This window comes from Ricinus communis, chromosome 10 (assembly GCF_019578655.1).
Source record: "Ricinus communis isolate WT05 ecotype wild-type chromosome 10, ASM1957865v1, whole genome shotgun sequence".
In the NCBI taxonomy this organism is placed as follows: Eukaryota; Viridiplantae; Streptophyta; class Magnoliopsida; order Malpighiales; family Euphorbiaceae; genus Ricinus; species Ricinus communis.
In genome coordinates, this window is record NC_063265.1 from 20,852,511 (window position 1) to 20,859,254 (window position 6,744).

The window sequence follows — 6,744 nt, forward strand, 5'->3', positions numbered from 1 at the left end:
TTGTGCTGCACAAGTAAAGAAGCTTGCCAATAAATTTTCTGTAAGAAGAATTATTAGACAAAAGAGGATTGCCATCTTAAGAGAGTCTAAAAGAAGCTGTCATTGGAATAACAACTGGCTTGGCCCCTACAAAATCTGTGTCTACAAGGAGATCAAGGGCATATTATCTTTAAGTAAGACTAATTCCTTTATGTGATCTTGCAACCTTAAGTTCTAAAAAATATTTTAAAGTACCTAAGTCCTTTTATCTTAAAAAGATAAGCTTTAACAGACTCAATTTCTGCCATAGAATCACTTGCTAAAATCACATTATCTACATAAATCAATAAAGGCAATGAAAGATTTAGCTGTGATTTTCAAATACAATGAAGGATCCGAAGGTGCTTGAATAAAGCCTTTATGCAACAAAGCTTTAGTGAGTTTAGCATTCCATTGTTTACTGGCTTATTTTAAGCCATAAAGAGATTTCAATAATTTACAAACCTTGGTAGGACCAACAGATGTAGCGCCAAGAGGAATGGACATGTAAACTTCCTTATAGAGATCACTATAAAGGAAGACAATGTTAATATCTAACTAGTGAAGATGCTAAGTTTTAACAGATGCAACTACAAGCAAAGTCCTTTTTATGGTAATTTTAGCAATAGGGGAAAAAGTATCAAGGTAAGCTTATCTAGGTTGTTGAGTATACCTCTTTGCTACCAAACGAGCTTTACATTTCTCCGCAGTACCATCAGCCTTAAATTTAATTATGTAAACATGTTTATATCCTATAGGTTGTTTATCTTGTGATAAATCAACTTTGTCCCATGTGTGGTTTGAGTTTAAAAGATTGAGTTAAAAAGTATCCATGGCCATACAGAGAAGGTGAGAAAACTAGTCCTATTATGTCCATGTGAGTAAGTTTAAAAGATTGAGTTGAAAAAGTGGAACTAACAGGTAAGGGTAATTTCTTTTATTTTGTAAAGTGACATATTTAAAAAGTATCAACAGAAGTAAATCAATGCATGGATCAAGCTTCTTTAAAATTTTCAATCTATAAGTGGCCAAATAACCAAGTCTGTAATTTTAAATGGTAGAATTAACATATGTTTGAGAAAGAACAAAATTACAAAGAGATGTAACAGCTAAATTCAATTGATATAGTCCATGTTTCTTTTTAGTTGAACTAATAATCCTCCAAGATCTGAGATTTTGAATATAACAAGAATCAGCTTAAAAGATTAGGCAAAAGTTTAAAGAATTTGTGAGTTTACTAGCAGAAATGAGGTTAAAGTGGAAATGAGGCATATACAACACATTATTAAGCAAAAGAAAAAGGGTTAGTTATACTGAAACAATATGTGTCACAGGATCTTGATTTCCATTATACAAATTAACAATAATTCTTGAAACTTGTTGATAAGAGTGAAATAAATTAATGGAGCAGATGATGTGATCAATGGCTCTAGTGTCTATGATTGATTCACCTTTATTGATTCTTATAATGATTAGACAAGTATGAATACCTGAACCAACAACATCTGGAGAAAAAGTAACAGTCAGACTATTCACTTTAGGATAAGAAGTTAGAGAATGTGAAGTTGGAGGTTGAATGAGAGCAAGAAGAGTCTTAGCATATTGTTTAGGTGTGAATATAAATTAATTATTAGAGTTAACAGATACAATATGCTCTTGAGAGTCTGACTTCTCTTGAACACAATCCTTATCAACAAACAAATCAGTGTCTACTTGGTTAACATAGCTCGATGATGCTCTTTGCTTGTATTTTGATGAATAATCTTGAGGAAAACCATATTTTGGCATGTGTCAATCGTGTGTTCATACCACAATGAGAACAATTTGGTTTCTTGGATTGTGAATAAGCAAATTTCTTTGAAGTAGCAACATTATTGTAACTAGAGTTTGCTCCTCCTCTTGGTGGATAGGTGTTAGGATCGTTAGAAGAGTTATTAGAATAAACTCTTATCAAGAAGACATTAGATTCAGTGCTATTAACATATGAATGAAGACTTAGTTGTCTTTCATGTTGCAGAACTAAAAAAAACTTTGTTGATGACTAGCAAAGGCTCCATTAACATGATTTGAGACTTCACATTCAAAAAATTATCATTTAATCTCTTCAAGAACCTAATTATATAGTTATTGGCTTGATAAGTTTGAACAACATTAAGTACACCACAACTATATTTAGGATTATATTGACAATTTGGTATAGGCTTGAGATTTACAAACTCATCTCAAAGTATCTTTAAAAGAGTGAAATAATATGTAACAGACATAGAGGTCTGATAAAAAGAGTGAGTTTCTTGCTATAAATTAGAGATTCTAAAATGATCCATTTGAGAAAAACCTATATTTGAGATCATTCCAAACATCAATCGCATTATCAATCTAGGACACACTTTGTGCAATAAAGAGGGAAAGTGCACAAAAGCCAAGATATTACCATTGTGTTACATCGCTTCCATGCTGGAAAAATTAGATCTTCTTTTCTTATAATAGGAATGGAACCATCTATGGATTTCAGCTTGTTCTTCGATAAAAGAGACATTTTCATGGCTCTACTCCAAGAATGATAATCTATTCCAATTAATACATTTATGACAAGAATCAGTGAAGGATTTTCACTAGGATGTAGAAAGTAAGGACTACTTGGATTTTCTTCTGGTATAGTGTTTGCCATCTAGAAAATACAACTTTGAGTAAACAAAATTTGAAAAAGATCTCATATTAAGTGCAGTTGAAGAAGAATGGAACAAATTAAGAAATAGTGCAGGATTTTGCTAAGAAAATAAATTAAAGAAAGTAAAATAACCAAGTGTTGGCTATCAAGAAAGATTTGGTGCTTTGATACCATAATGAATTTGAAGAAAACTTTCATTCGACGTGATTAGCAGATGCTTACATTTACAACATATCTATCTTACATTTATAACATATATACCGGCTTAGATAAAGGATTTTTATAACTAACTATGCTAACTTGTCACATATGACATCAGCTTATACAACAGAACTCTACATATATAAAGTATTCTTACAACATAACTGCCTCAATTAAGTACAATTATTGATCAAGTCAACAAACTAAGCTAACAGTTACAACTTGATGAAGTTGATTGAGTTGAGCTGTAGTGTGTGTATTACTCACTGCCTATAATATATTATTGGTGGAATTCTTTTATGAGTAGTCAATATGTTAGCTGTTTTTACTATTTTAATTATTTAATATTTTTTTATTTTAATTTTTAATATAATCTAAATTTTATGAATTTATGATTCATACATTTTTTATGTGTTCGAGTTTATTTATGAATATATAAGGGATAATAACAATTTAAAACAAATTAAAAAAAAAAAAAGAACTTAACCTAATAGAATGTCCAATATTTTAGGATTCATTTAAAATATGTTAGTGCAATAGCTCACTTCTTAACCTAAACAAATAAAGTGAGCTATTAACAGTTATTTATCAATTATCTTTTTGAGACAACCACTTGATTTATTTTTAGTGGGCTTTATTATGTTATTTTCAATGTAAATTATAGTTTTTTTTTAAAAAAAAATTATTATCATTCTACATGAAAGTTTGATTAATTTAGGTGAGAGATTTAAAGTCCAATTATGGATTCCTTTCAAAAAAATTAAAGATAACTAATTGTATACTCGTGTGTTGTATGATCACTATTATTATTAATAATATAAAAATAAATTTCTAAACAAGATTTAATATAAATTTTTAATTTTTATAATTACTTATAATATTTAAAAATAATAATAAATTAAATATTTTAAAGTGTTTTTCTTAAATAGATTATGTTAATATTTTATTAATGTGATACTATAAAAATCATATCAAAAAATTTCACTATTTGATTTTAGTATGATATAAATTAATACTATAAATATAGTTAATATTATTAATATTTTAGGATTTAAAATTATTGTATAATTAGAAAACTAACTTATTAGTTAATATAATAATAGTAAAAATATTATTTTCTAGAATTAAGATTATTATTTAATTAGAAAAGTAATATATGAATTAATATAATATTAAAAATATAATTAAAATATTATTTTATAGGATTAGAATCATTGTTTAGTATAATATTTTAAAAACCATATTGAGCCCACTGGTTCAACTGAAAATAGGTGGTCAATCCAGTCTAATTCAGCTAAAAAATAAATTTGCGGTTGAACCAGTTTGGACCGGACTAAATCGATATATATATTTATAAAAAAATTATTACATATAATAATGAAAAATATGGATTATCTTATAATACAAAAATTGAACTAACTTATATTCAAAATTATTGGAACTTGTATTTAGAAGAAAAATAATAGTTTTATCAAAATTCTTATAATTTAAATTATTTGTATTTATTATTTTATTAGAAAATATAACTCTGTTAATATACATATACTTAAATATATTTTATTAGATACTATTACAAGTTGATAATTTATTATTAGTTTATTATAAATATTATTTAAATTATAATAAATAAAATATAATTGATTTTATTAAACCGGTCTAACTAACAGTCTGACTTGTTGAACCGATCGAATTGATAAATAATATTTTAACCGGTTCACTTTTCAGTCCGATTTTTAAAATACTAAGGTAACTTAATAATGCGAAGCAATAAGCCCTAGAGTTTTTAGAGTAACGCAGTATTGAGCAAGTCTGATGACACTGATATTGTGTTTAGTTGAAATCTATAAAATATATGGATCATTTGCAAATTCAAAATTTATGTGCTTTGAATGAAATGAAAGTTAATTTAGAATTCTCATATTTAAATTTGTGTGGAGTTGGTTATAGCTAAACTAAATTCTAACAAAATAGGTAAATTTTCAAATCAATTTCATATTAGTTTATCAATGTGTTCTATAACACCAAAATATCTCATTCAACTTTATCATATCTATTTTACTTTTTTTCTCATGTATTTTTTTTCAAATTAAATAAATTTCTTAATAAATTTCAAACAAAAATAGCATAAAAGAAATTTGATAAACAAAGATTTTGTTAATCAAACATTTGTCTTATTTCCCACTTTCTATTTTCAAACCTTTTAAATAGGAAGGTTAAAGGATCTATTATATATTCTCTTTTGTTTACAAGAAAATTTTATCTAAGTGATTTTGATTATTTCCAATTTTAGAAGATTTACATTTTCTAGTTAGTCTAAGATCTTAAGTATATAAAACAACTACAAGTTCTTTATATGATTCAATTTTAGAAAATTAATAAAAAATTTCAAAAGACAAAATTTTCTATCATTTGAATACTCTTTTGAATTAACAAATTCCAATGATTATTCATTTGGTATTTACATGCAAATCAACAAATTAATAGAATGTTTATTTTTATTTTTCGTGATAACTTTTCATTAAGCTTCTACTATATTTAATATAAATTAAATAAAAATTTAAAATAAATAAATATATATCAAATAAAAACTCAACCTAAACCAAAGACAAATGAAAAAGAACCTAACATGAGCGAAACATAAATCAAACAATAAACTCTTTGAACTCGTACCGTATATATCAAAAATTTGAGATTAATTCTGAACACTTAGTTTTGTTGAATGTTGAGTTTGCTAAGTTTCTATTTGCTTACGTAAAACATAGATCAAATAGAAGTTCAAGATAAACAAAACATAGTCTAACCAAAATTCAATACAAACTAAGGATTAATCAAACAAAACTTAACATAAACCAAAAGAAACCCAATACAAATCAATCATAAACCAACAAAATTGTCAAGTACTCTCGTAAATTGAATTGATAGATCTCTAGTTGGTAAGAAATTATTCTTTAAATTCAGTGATATCATTATTGTGCATATATTTGAATAATCTAAATTTTCAATTTATGATTTAAGAATCATATGCATAAACTTGTAAGAAATTAACGAAAAACTAAATATAAACCAATTAGAAACTCAACAGAATTAAATATAAATAATTTTATTATTTCTTAGAAAAATAAAATGTTATTTGATTGTGGTTTGGATTCCAATAAATTGTTTTAAAATTAATTAGATAACTTAATAGAAGAATGTTACAAATCATGTAATTTTCTAATTTTTTTGAGACAATAAATTTTTGTAATTATTCTATAATTTTATGTATTTTTGTAAAACATGTTTTTGTTATTTGGTCCCATAAAAGTTACCTAGGTTTTTGAGTAACATGTGATCTAAGACACTGTTTCAAAGAATCGCATAACAATATACTATATAACTAAATGGCTCAATAGTTATCTAACTTTATGGTTGCTCCCTAATACTTCCTGAAATTTAAAAATGCACATTTTAGTCCCAAAGAGAGAGATTTGTTCAATTACATAACAGTCCCCAAACTTTAAAGTGCCGAATTCTATAATTAAATGCAATTTTATTTTTAAAATTACATTTTTATAGTTTGTATTAAATAAAATGTTAATTTTGTTGAGTCTCCGATAAATAAATAAAAAATTCAATTCTGGAGGACCTCTAAATTATAATAAACGTCCGATAAGGTAAGTTAAATTCAACAAAGAACCATTAATTAGTATAAACCACATTGAATTACTAATTTATACATTGAATTTGATCCCAATTATCCATACAATTGGGTTATTCCTTTAAACTAATCTCCAAAAGCTTTAGTATTTTTTGAAAAAGAGAAAGAGAGAGAGAGAGGAAAGTCATTCCTAAACTATATCAATTAAATTAATAGGGAA